The following is a 13,416-nucleotide window of genomic DNA, read 5'->3' as shown; positions in this document are numbered from 1 at the left end:
AGGAAAGTCAGTGAGACTCTTCTCTCCAATAAACCACTCAGAAAACTGCAAGTGGCGCTGTGATTCAAGTGGTAGAGTGCTAGCCTTGAGCTGAAGAGCTGAGGGACAGCGCCCAGCCCCAGAGTTCAAGCCCCATGACCGACAAAAAAAAAAAAAAAGTTAGACTAATATTGTGTGTTTTTACTGTTTACTTGTATGTATATGAAAGTTTTTTTGTTTTTGTTTTTGTTTTGTCAGTTGTGGGGCCTGAACTCTGGGCCTGGGCACTGTCCCTCAGCTCTTCAGCTCAAGGCTAGTACTCTACCTCTTGAGCCATAGTGCAACTTCCAGCTTTTTCTGCTTATGTATTGCTGAGGAATTGAACCCAGGGCCTCATACATTCAAGGCAAGCACTCTACCGCTGAGCCACCTTCCTAGTCCCTATATGAAAGTTTTATAAGCTCTACCCTTTTCAGTCATTCATTCATTACATGAGGATCTGTGCTTAAAAAGGAAAAATCACAACCTCAACTAAAGTCTTGATAAAGAAGTCTCTGGAAACAAGTGATTAATGGCAACTCATTCCCAAAAGTGATATCAAAGTTAGAGAATAAATGAGTTCAGAATTTTAAAATCTATATTTTGAATAAAGCAGTACTTATTACCCTGTGAAGGTCAGGTTTTTTTTTAAAAAAGCTTTGATTTATTTCAATAACATGAATGTTGTGAAAAATTCACTTAATACCTTTACACAACTCTAGGCTACCTTTGCAAATTCAAATTTAGTCCCTCTTATCAAAATACCCACTCCTATTCAAATGGCCAACTCCAGGGAAATACTTGAGAGCTGTTCTTGGAAAGTTCCCCACTCCTATCCCCAAGAGAGATTGCTATTCTCTCTGCTTCAAGAGTATCCTACACATACTCTAACATAATTGTCATAGTAATGTTGTAATTATTTCTTTGGACATCTATTCTTTGAACATCTACCTTTGAGAGTAGGAAATGTTATAATTCTATCTTTATAAATACATGTTTTAATACAGCTCATGGCAGAGAATAGGCAGTCAGTTAATGTTTGCTAAATAAATAACAGTTTGCCATGGAGGGCTAGAGAGAGGTGCAAACCTGTCATTTCAACCCTTGAGAGGCAGACAGGAAGACTTCAAGTTCCAAGGCTAGCCTGTTCAGCAAGATTCTACCTCAAAGATTTTTTTTCTTTTTTTTTTTCTGGTCCGGTTGTGGGGCCTGAACTCTGGGCCTGGGTGCTGTCCCTCAGCTCTTCAGCTCAAGGCTAGCGCTCTACCACTTGAGTCACAGTGCCACTTCCGGCTTTTTTTTCTTTTTGCTTATGTGGTGCTGAGGAATCGAACCCAGGGCCTCATGCATGCAAGGCAAGCACTCTACCACTGAGCCACTTTCCCAGCCCAACCTCAAAGATTTTTTTAAGTGTTATTAATACAATATTAAAGAAAGTATAATCAGAGTTGGAGGTACCAATGAGCATAAAGCATCAGATTATGAGTTCAAGTCCTGGACTCCAATAGGGAAAAAAAGAAGATATAATCAACATATATTATTCATAAAATAATATTGCTCAAATGTCTGTGTTCTGTGTGTGCAGTTCCGTGTGAAGAAGCTAAAAATTACCTCTATTAGGTTTTGTGTGTTCTTTCTGTTGTTGTTGTTGGTCATGGGGCTTGAACTCTAGGCCTGGGCATGCTGTCCCTCAGCTCTTCAGCTCAAGGCAAGCGCTCTACCACTTGAGCTACAGTGTCATTTCCAGTTTTCTGAGTGGTTTATTGGCGATAAGAATCTCATGGATTTTCCTGCCCAGGCTGGCTGTGAACTGCGATCTTCAGATCTCAGCCTCCTTAGTAGCTAGGATTACAGGCATGAAACACCGGCGCCTGACCCTCTATTAGTTTTTACTTTCACAATAATCACCTATAGATTGGGAATGAAATAATTTAAATTCGTTGCTTTATACAATGTTAGTGAGAGATCTTTTTCATTTAAAAAAAATCATTGTCCAGTATCCTTTTTGTAATTGCCACTTTTTAGAATATCTATTAGCATACATCATGTCCTCAGGAAGCTAGCTATGTGTCCTGTATCTACTCCTCTCCCACAAAAACAGAGAATCATGTTCTATGAAACCTTAGTTTCATCAGCCACAGCTGACTGTACCAGACAGATATTTGCCTCGAATTGGATCTCCTCCCAGGGGCTTAGAATGAGATCACATAACAATGAGCCAACATATAAATTTAAGAGTTTTAGACATTCAGCCAGGTGTGGTGACTCATTCCTGTAAACTCAACTGCTCAGGAGGCAGAGGCAGAAGGATCACAAGTTTGAGGCCAGCCTGAACAAAGATAGTACTGAGACTGTCTCAAATACAAAACAGAAGGGGATGGGTAAACTTTGGATAGATGGGGGAAGAATGATGGAGGGGGTGACATTGGTCAAGAAGCACTGCATACATTGTACATAAATTGCCATGGTGAATTGAAACCCATTTGTGCAACTATTTAAAGATTAAAAATAAATTAAGCTAAAAAAAAACCAAAAAAAAAAAAAAACCCACAAAAAAACAGTGCAGCTCAAATGGTGAAGAAGTTTGTTTGCCTAGCATGTACAAGGCCCTGGGTTCAATCCCAGCAATAAGGGGCTTAGGGGGTGGAGATATAGTGAGCCATGCACAGTGGTAAAAGACAAAGAAAAATCAAGTGAACAGTAGTAAGAATCAGAAAAATCATAGTGTCCCTGAGGGCTTATGATGTAGCTAGAAAGAACCTGGGTTCAATCCCTAGTGCTGCAAACAAAAACAACCCAAGCTGGAAGGTGGCTTGCCCTTATAATTCTAGCTACTCAGGAGACCAACACCTGAGGATCATGGTTCAAATCTAGCCCAGGCAGAAAAGTGTCCAATTAACCAGCAAAATGCCAGACTAAAGGTATGGCTCAGATGGTTTTAGATATGCCCAAGAAAGTTGAACAAGAGCATAAGACCATAGTATTAGCCCTGGCACTGACACACATATAAAAGAGCACTTTTGTTAACACTCTACATCCTGAACATCACTCTGCATCCTTCGTCTCCCCATATCATGACTTCAGAAAGAAAACAGGGTTACTGAAAAGTTTTCTTCCTGATACCACTGCCTTATACAGTGTTTGCTATGTTTCTATCATTAGTTATTATGAAATACTCAATATCCTAATCCTTGATTCCCTTTTGTGAATAAGCCCCATGCTTAATAAGCCCCACGGCACATGTCTGAAGGCCCAGCTATGTGGCAAGTGGAGATCAGGAGGATGGTGGTTTGAGGCAAAGCCAGCCTAAGCCAAAAAGTTAGGTAGACCCTCATCTCAACAAAAAAGCCAAGCAGTACATGCCTGTAATCCCAGTTTTACAGGAAGCATAGGCAGGAGAACAGAAATTGGAGGTCAATCCCAGGCAAAAAGTGGGAGCTCCTATCTAAAAAACATAACTAAAGCATAAAAGGGCTAGAGACATGGCTCAAGTGCTAGAGTATCTGCCTAGTAAACAAAAAGCTCTGAATTTAAACCCTAGTTGAAAAAAAAAACAAACCTTTAAAACGCTTTACAAAATAGAAGCATCACAACCAGATTTAAGGTGATCCTGATTAGTAGTAACTGAAGGGATACTTAAAATAGCTGTTAGGCTAGGCGCTGGTGGCTCATGCCTGTAATCTTAGGAGGCTGAGAGCTAAAGACCTCTGTTCTGAGCCAGCCTGGCAGGAAAGTAACAAAAAGCACCAAAAAAGGCAGAAGTGGAGCTGTGGCTCAAGCGGTAAAGTGCTAGTCTTGAGCATCAAAGCTCAGGCATAGTACCTGGCTTTGAGTTCAAGCCCCAGGATTGGCACAAAAACAAACAAAAAACTTGGTTAACAGAATAAAGGCTATGAAGGAAAAAATGGACCAAATGCATAATTAGGGAATTTCAATAGAGAAACAAAAATGACTACAAGAATAAAATTGATGTACTAGGAATTTTTAAAAAATGATTTTAAAAAACTGCATCCAAACTAATATCTTCATTCTTTAATACTCATCAACCACAACAGTTCAAACAATATCCATTAAGTCCAACTTCAATATAAGTAAAATACTATTACAGGGCTAGGATGTAGTACTTGTCCACCAGGCACAAGGCCCCAGGTTTGATTCCCAACACCACAAAAGACCAATAAATAAGAATGAAGCTGGGTGCTGGTGGCTCACACCTGTGATCTTAGCTCCTCAAGAGGCTAAGATATTAGGATCATGATTCAAAGCCAGCCTGGTCAGGACAGTCTGCGTGTGAGACTCTTATCTCCAATTAGTCACTAAAAGGCTAAAAAGTGGGCTATGATTCAAGTGATAGAGGGCTAGCCTTGAATGAAAAACTCAGGGACAGAAACCAGGCCCTAAAATTCAAGTTTCAGGACTGGCATGCACACACGTGTGCACACACACACACACACACACACATACACACACACACACAAGTAAAACACTATTACAAAAATCTAGTATTCAGGGAAAAAGTGAAAGGTTAAGGTACAGGCCTTATTTAAATAATTTTTAAAGAAAAATAATAACACTATAATTTGAACTATGGAAGGTGAGGTACAACTTTTCTGTTGATATAGCCAGTCCTATGGAATAAGCCAAACTATCATATAGTTTTTCTCCATCTATTTGTATCTATTTCTCTTAAAAACATAATACTTCAACATCCTCAACTAAAATATTTAGTGCTAAGATGCATTTCCCAGTAGTGTAGTCATTATACAGCATTAACAAGACTGATATATTAATTAGATTTTCTATTTTTCTTTTATTTTGGTTAATAAGGAAAAGTTACCTTTGACAATTCACGCTTTAAAAACTGTAATAAATTCAGAGATAAAAATAAACAGTAATATCAAATATTCCAACATTATATAGACTTCTAGCATTCAGAACAAAATGAGAAATGTTAAATCTATGGTAAAAGGGAAAGTTTAGGAAAACTAAACTACAAGGTTTAGGAAAATTAAACTACCAAAAAAATCACTTTGGGAAAACAAGTCTCGCACAGAAATTGATCATTTTTAATGAAATTGCTGCTAGAAATTACTTACTGAAATTACATTTGATCAAGACTGCCTAATATTCTGAGTATTCATTTAAAATCAGATAGTGAAGGAATATTGTGCTCAGAGGTAACTGGAACATTTTACAATTTTCTCATTCTGCTTCCTGTTTATCCCTTCTCTACAACATGCTTCAGTTCATTTCCTCTTCCCCCCACTCCCACCCCCCAAAAATTACAACCCCTGATGCCTTCATCCATCCCAGGAAAGGCTGGTTAAACACTACAGCACAGACTAAATGAAGCTTAAGATATTCCTAGAGTCCCAGCAGTATTACAAGTAACTAAACTATGCTGGGCTTTAAATAAGCAACTAATTCTTTAGTATAATTGAGAAAGACTAATTATCATTAATGTTAATTTCAAATGTGGGTCAAGATGCCAAATGTTGGAGCTACTAGAAAGAAAAGACTAATGGCCAATTTGCCATGACATTATCAAAAACAACAAATGCAGAACCTGGTGCCAGTGTATGACATCTGTAATCCTAGCTGCCTAGGAGGCTGAGATCTAAGGATCATGATTCAAAGCCAGCCCAGGCAGAAAAGTCCATGAGACTCTTCTCTCCAATAAACCACAAGTAAGGCAAAAAATGGAGCTGTTGTTCAAGTGGTAGAGTGCTAGCCTTGAGCAAAAAAGCTTAGGGATAGCACTGGGGCCCAGAATTCAAGCCTCAGGATCAGAACCAACAACTAGAAATACAGCCAGGTGCTGGTGGCTCACACCTGTAATCCTAGCTAATTACAAGGATGAGATCTGAAGGTCTCAGTTCTTTTTCTCTATCTTGCAGAGCTGAGAACCAAACTCAGGGCTTTGCACTTGTTTGGCAAGTGTCTTCCAATGAGCTAAATTCCCAACCCCAGGATCAATTCTAAGACAGCCTGGGCAACAAATCCAAGAGACTCATCTCTAATTATCCACCAAAAATGCCAGTAATGGAGCTGTGGCTTAAGTGGTAGGGCTCTAGCCTTGAGCAAAAAAACAAGGGACAATGCCCAGGCCCTGCATATAATAAACCCTGCTCTACTTGGTATGGTTGTTTCTCATGGAAGTACAAAGTTAACTTTTTTTCTTTTTGTGGGAGGGGGGTTGTGTGTGTGTGCCAGCCTTAGGGCTTGAACTCAGGGCCTCCGCACTGACAATGAGCTTTTCTGCTCAAAGCTAGCACTCTACTAATTAAGCCACAGCTTTTTTTGTGGTTAACTAGAGAGAAGAGCCTCATGGACTTTCCTGCCTGGGCTGGCTTTGAATCATATGATCTTCAGAGCTCAGCTTCCAGCTAGTATTACAGCCACCAGCACCCAGCCAAGGTTAACCTTAAATTGTAATATATGTATAATATGATTGAACAAAAAAGTAAATGTCAGATAATAAGACCTATGCCCCTCATTTTTCAAAATGGAGGTATGGGTAAGAAAGAGGATAAAACTAGAAGAAATTAGATGGGAGGGGGTAGCTCAGTAGTAGAGCATCTACCCAGAAAGCATGAAAACCTTGAGTTCAAGGTTCAAACTCCAGTACCACCAAAAAAAAAAAAAAAAGAAAAAGAAAAAGAACCATGTGATACTGAACTAGAGTCTAAGACATCAGCATAACTCATATTCAGTTTCATACAGACACAAATAAATAATTTGTGGTATATAGCTATAGCTGCAGCTCAGGGGGAAAAAGATATGTATTTTTAATTTTTTAATTGTTATTATAAAGGTGATATACAAAGGGGTTACAGTTATATGTCAGATAATGAGTACATTTTTTTTTTGGACAATGTCACCCCTTCCCTTGCTCTCTCTCAGTTTTTCCCTTCCGTTCCCCTCCCCACAAGTTGTACAGTTCATTTTCAATATAGAATCTACTGAGTATCACTGCTGCATTTGTTCACCCTTTGTCCCTCCATTTCTGTCCCCCTTTTCCTACCCAAAGACAAAGAAAACAACAACAACAACAAAGAAAAATCCTCGTTTCATCAGGCAAGGTGAAACAAGAAAGTCCAGTACTCTGTGAATCCAGAGTTAGACCCACCTAGGCTACATAATAAGACCCTGAGTCAAAAAAAAAAAAAACAGAAAAGCATAAATAATTATCATTCACAAACAATGTTGACATCCAAGCATAGTGGCATATACCTGTAATATCAACACTCAGGAGGAGGCAAGTTCAAGGCCATCCTGAGCTACACAGCAAGAGCTTGTCTCAAACAAAACAAAAAAACTTGCCACAAAAAGAAAATGAAGGCTAGGTGCCAGTAGCTCACACCTGTAATCTTACCAACTCAGGAGGCTAAGATCTGAGGATCACAGTTCAAAGCCAGCCCAGGCCAAAAAGTCCCTGAGACACATCTCAAAGTAATCACCAAAAAAGCCAGAAATGGAACTGTAGTTCAAGTGGTAAGAGTGCTATGCTAGCATTAAGCAAAAAAGTTCAGGGACAGTGGCCAGGCCCAAGTTCAAGCCTCAGGACAGGCATGCACACACATAAAAAAGAAATTTAAGTTAAAGTGTATTTAAAATAAAAACAGCCAAACTGTGTGTATATACATAACACATATACTCTATGTAATATACGGTTTATATGTAAATACATATGTATGCTGTAACATACATATGGAAAATTAATTTTACATAGATCAAGGTATATTGTATGCATATGTGGACGTGTCAAAATATAACCCCCTTGCAAAAAAGGTAAAAGAGAAAAGAGGGAGGGAGACAGGTTTTAGCAAACTATACCAGAAAGAGTATCTCTTACGTACTATACACTTAACTCATTTTGATGACTCATTATTGATAGTGAAAATAAAGTACAGTCCTAACAGAAAAATGCCAATGATACTTTTCTTTTTTTCTTTTGTGATAATCTTTCTCTTTGTTATTTTTAACAAAAGGAACTCAGGAAGGGCCACACATTTTTTTAAAATAGCAATAACAGCCATAGATATACATATATACATAGATATACATATATATAGTTTTTTTAATTCCCTAGCCTATAATCATTTGATAGTCCAAAATTTTTTTGAAAATTTCTTGTAACTCAAAACATGTTTTCCCATTAAGAGTTACAAGAAAAAGATAGTTGAGTATTTCGCAGTAGAAGTGGAAAGGTAAAGTACACATTGTACGCTGATGGCTCACAAAGGAGAAGAAAACATTCTTAGGCAGTTTGAGGACAGAAATCATGTCTCATTCACCATTGTATCCTCAGTAACTTGCAAAATATTGGCTACAGTTTAGTGACTGATGAAGTAATAAGTGGAGTCGGGAGAGAAAGCCCATCAATAGGTGGCACTGTCAACACAGAACAGTTTAGTACAGACCGCAAATAAGGGGTTGGAAAGAAGCAATGTGCACTGATGCAAAATATCTATACACGAGCTGGCAATCAGGAGGATGCCTTCCCTCAAATTGCCAGCTGCTATTCTTATTGCACAGAGCAAATATGCACCATATTTTGAGTTGGGTTTGCTTTAACAATGATCTGTAAGATAGCTTACTTGCTGCAGCAATGGTTATTTGGATTTTCAGGGTTTTTTTTTCTCATATAACCATTAGAAGTTTTTAAACATCATGTATATAAGAAAAATAATTGAACTGGGTCTGGTGGCATGTACCTATATTAAGCAGCACTGGGGCTAGCCTGAGCTCCATAACAAGACCCCATCTCAATTTTTTTCACTATGGTAATAACACATTATATAAATTAATGTCTTCTTAAACGTAAAGTTTCACATTACTCTTTTAGAATTAAAAGTGATCATTATAGAGGACTCCCTTCATCTCATCCTACCAATTCTACTGAATAATAATCAATCTAGAGCATCAAAAAAGCAAACAGACAAATAATAAAGAAAAAATGGATCAACTTTTACTTTGTCACTCTCTTCTACCTCTGGGAGGAAAAGGAAAAGTCCTCACAGATAAGTCTCCAACATCAGAGAAAGCAAGAATAGCAGGCCCATTTTCCTGCTACAGCCACTTAGGTTTTCTACATACAAGAAGTCACGATCATAAATAAGAACAGCATAGAATTTGATTAATAATTATCTCTATCTGTATCAATGCTTATGAAAGCTAGATTTCCATGGTAAGTAGAATACAAATACATTTTTACTATAATGCCATAATTTTATTATATTTTGTACAAATGAATAGAATGCACTCTGTCCTTTCCTTCTTATAGCTTCCAGTCACACTAAGAATTACTCAAGTTACTCCAGGAACTTAAGAATCAATAACTAGCCGGGCGCTGGTGGCTCACGCCTGTAATCCTAGCTACTCAGGAGGCTGAGATCTGAGGATCGCGGTTCTAAGCCAGCCCGGGCAGGAGAGACCGTGAGACTCCTATCGCCAATAAATCACCAGAAAACCGGAAGTGGCGCTGTAGCTCAAGTGGTAGAGCGCTCGCCTTGAGCTGAAGAGCTGAGGGACAGCGCCCAGGCCCAGAGTTCAAGCCCCATGACCCACAAAAAAAAAAAAAAAAAAAAGAATCAATAACTATTTAAACTAGTTGTAGTTCATGTGTTAAAGTTCAAAACAAATCAGTACCAGCTTCCAGGTCCTCATAAAATTTGCATAGCTTCACCAAATTTCAGAAGTGTAAACTTGTGTACAAAGGTTTAAAATTCAGGCCAAAATTTACTATCTGAGCCACACCTTGAACCCTAAAATTTACTCTTTTGTTCCCAAGATTGGGTTGGTGTCAAGATCAATTAACATCCCTAACAAGCAAATTCTTATAAACTTCCACAGTGAAATAGGTTTGTGTTTATTATTCAGAAAAAGAAAATTATGTAACACATATCATATATACATATATATGTTTATGGACATAGACATACAATTATGATTATATATATTATTCTGGACTCCTACCGAGAGCTATGGCTCAAAGGGAAATTATAGAAATGAAGTCGAAGTTGCCCAAAATGTTTACTTCTCTCTCAAACAAAACAAAGTTACCATGTAAGAAGCCAAATACAATCTTTTATTATAAGTTCAATCAGGGTTCAAACAGCTCAGAAATTCTGAATCGCAGAAGCTGACTCCTAGATCTACCATAAACTCAAAACTTGCTCAAGAATTCTTCCTTATTACCCAATCTTGGGTCCCCCACCACCCCACACAGAGACTACTTTTTATAATAATCTCCGATATACTACAGTAGATTAGTGTAACCAGGGCTATGGTGTTTACAGGTGTCTCCAACCTCCTTTCCCCAAGGAAAAGACCAGGCAGAACAGGGGAAGGCAGAGAAGAAAATGAAACCACATGCATACCAAATAACAGCTTGTGATTGAAAGATTGCTTCTTTCCCATTTGGGCCATTCCTTTCATTAACACGCATTAATCCATTTTTAAAGAATACCATATTCACAGAGCAAATACAATTTCTGCCCTCACAAGTCTCTGGGTAGCTGACACGCGTTTTCTCCTCAAATAAATACATGCCTGTTGACCGATGCCTTTGCAAACAAGAATATAACTGTCCTATCACACACACACACACACACACACACACACACACAAAACCTCTCTCTAAGGCTCCACACACACACACAAAACCTCTCTCTAAGGCTCCAGATGAGTGAGCAAGCATACGTCTGAATTAAAAGCACACTGGAATAACCACTGTCACTACCACCACCACAATACAGATCTTCCAGCACGTCTGTCATTTATAATAAGCACGATGCTAATGAAAAGCTGTCGCTGAGACTGGACATTTTTTGAGGGGAGGGAAGGGGGGTCACAAACCTTTTTTTAAAAAAAATTTTGGGGCCTTTTCCTCCCTCACCCATCCCCCCCCAAAAAACGATCAACTTCCAAAGGGGCATGGTGGTAACCTAGAATCGTCACCCGCCCTTTCCCCTCCTTCCCTCCCCACCGCCCCCCCTATAAAAATTAATTAATTAATTAAACAGTGGCCAACTTGGACCCGGGCCCAGCTCACGCGGAACCGGCCACCCGGGCAAGGGAAAGGCTGGGAGGAAAAGCGGGCGCCGGGTTCCTGGGCTTTGCCCACAAGCTCCTGTCCACCTACCCATCACCATCACCACTCACCACCACGGTCCCACCTTCCGCCCCCTCCACCCGCTCCCCCCCCCTCCCACACCCCCGTTCCCCGGAGCAGGTGGGATTCCGGGAAAGCACCTCCGACTTACGTAACGGGCTTGTCAAAAAACCCCAATCCTAGCTCCGGGAGCTGCCCCGGCCCGCCCGCGCCCCCCACCCCCGAACAACAACAGCCCCAGGCCGACGCGAATGATAATAATAATAATAAAACCTGCCTGGAAAATACCCGAGTCTCCCCCCCCCCCCCCCCGCCCGCCCGCCGCCACACGCAGACGCGCGCGTCCCGCGCCCCGGCCCCGCCGCCGCGCCAGCCCGGGGCGCGCCGAGCCCCGGGAGGGAGGGAGGGAGGGAGGGAGGTCGCGGCCGCCCGCGCCGCCCCCCCCCCGCGCCCCTCTCTCCGCCCCGGCTGTCAGCGCTCACCACTCGCGGCGGTGACAGCTCCGCACGTCGCCTGCCCCGTACTCACCTCGCGGCCGGGGGGGGGGGGGCGGCCCGGGGCCGAGCGCGGAGAGCGCCGCCGGGTGCCTCACGCGCGACGGCGGGACACGAGGGGGGTGGAATGCCGCGGCGCTCCGAGCCTCTGCTTAGCTCATCCCCCACCCCTCCCCACCCCGCAAACCCGGCGCTCCGCCCCGTGCGGAACCTCCGCCCGCCAAACCCCCAGGCCTGACTTCTCAGTCAGACGGGACTCCCCCGCCCCGCGCGGTCGCCGCTGCCTCCACCTCCTTCGCGAGCCTCAGCGGCCACCACGGGCGCCATCTTGGTAGTGACGGAAAGACAGGGGGCGGGACCCCGCGCTTGTGGACACCAATCACCAGCCGAGTCTGACCTGAGGTGGGCGGGAGAGGGCGGGTTTAGGGAGTGGAGGGACGTCGTAGGGTTCCCAAGCACCGCCCTTCGAATAGGCGTGGCCTGGAGGGTGGGCGGGCCCTGTGCGATGGGCGGGGCCGAGCCGTGCTAGCTGCTGACGCGCAGTGCTTCCCTCTTCGGTGGGGAGATCCCGGGCCCCCTGGCGGGCGTGGGCCGGGCGTTTCGTGCCTTCTGCTTTCCCCCACCCCGAGGCACGAGGATCCAGCGCACGCCAGTTGACCTGGTTTCTTCCTTCCTTGTCCGATTCTCTCGGAGACCTAACCAGGTCTAGCGGGGATCTGTCTGAGCTAGCGGCTCCTCTGCGTGGCGCGTTCTGCAGGAACTCCCTCCCCCCACCCCCAGGAGTTCGCAACCCTCCCCTAAGGTTTCTGTTTCAAGATAATTCAGGTAACATGGGGAGTTCAAGGGGGAGGGAGGGGGGTCTCTGCAAAGTATGTGGATAGAACACCTATTGTTGACCGCAAGGGTATCCATTACATTGATTTAATTGGATATGGCCTACTTAAACCCCACTGCCTCCACCGTCATGGCTCCGGGCAAGTTGCCTCTGAAAAATGAGGCTAATAAAGGCTGATTACCCCGACAGGGTTACGCGGAGAGTTAAATTCTATAGGATACGCGACGGTGCTTAGCACAATGCCTAAAAACACTCAATCCCTGTTAGATATTATGCCATGGATAAGTGAATGACCTTATGAATCCCTCCATGCAGGGCGCCCGTGGCCCAAACCTGTAATAATTCTAGGTACTCAGAACACTGAGATCTGAGGATCATGGTTGCAAAGCCAACCTAGGCAGGAAAGTCCGTGAGACTCTTACTTCCAATTAGCCATCAAGAGGCTGAAGTGGAGCTGTGGCTCAAGCACCACTCTTAAATGGAAAAAGTGCTCAGGCCCCAGTACCAGGGCCCACCTGCACACATACACACACCAAAAATAATCCCTTTGGTTTCAATTCCAGCACAAGTATTCATCTTTTTTACCAACCATGTGTACAATTTTATTTTCTTCATTTCCTTTGTTGTATTCAGTTGAGTTGGTCAACATGTTTTGAAACTCAAGCAGAAGGGGACATGGTAAGGGAACCAGAAAAGATCTATCTTCTTAGCGTTGCAGTCCTGTGAACTGCAAATACTTCACATTTGGAGAAAGGAACAGGCTATAAAGCTTATGAAAAGAATTCTGGGATAGCAAATAACAGGATCAAAAGAAAGAAAGAAAGAAAAAAACAGAGTAGTCAAAGGTAGGCATATGTGAAGCGTAAGCAGGAGCCAGCCAGGCTGAATGGGGATTGATAAGGCAGACTGCATGGCTATGCGAAGTACCTGGGGTAGGTAGGAGATGGGCTGTT

The 13,416-nt window shown here is 42.4% G+C and overlaps 1 protein-coding gene across 5 annotated transcripts in view; it reads right to left on the bottom strand.

Moving 5' to 3' along the window:
• Dennd4a (DENN domain containing 4A) overlaps positions 1-11,709 on the bottom strand; it is a 115,602-nt gene extending 103,893 nt beyond the window's left edge. For 4 of the 5 annotated variants that reach the window (XM_069995104.1, XM_069995107.1, XM_069995106.1 and 1 more), the window contains exon 1: positions 11,663-11,709. The gene's annotated coding sequence lies outside the window, so the exon portion shown is untranslated. The remainder of the gene's footprint in view (positions 1-11,662) is intronic. The other variant, XM_069995105.1, reaches the window with a different exon arrangement.
• Between the last annotated feature and the right edge of the window lie 1,707 nt (positions 11,710-13,416).

Source organism: Dipodomys merriami, unplaced genomic scaffold (assembly GCF_024711535.1).
Source record: "Dipodomys merriami isolate MVZ:Mamm:240054 unplaced genomic scaffold, mDipMer1.0.p SCAF_48, whole genome shotgun sequence".
In the NCBI taxonomy this organism is placed as follows: domain Eukaryota; kingdom Metazoa; phylum Chordata; class Mammalia; order Rodentia; family Heteromyidae; genus Dipodomys; species Dipodomys merriami.
This window is presented reverse-complemented; position numbering and strand designations above follow the sequence as displayed.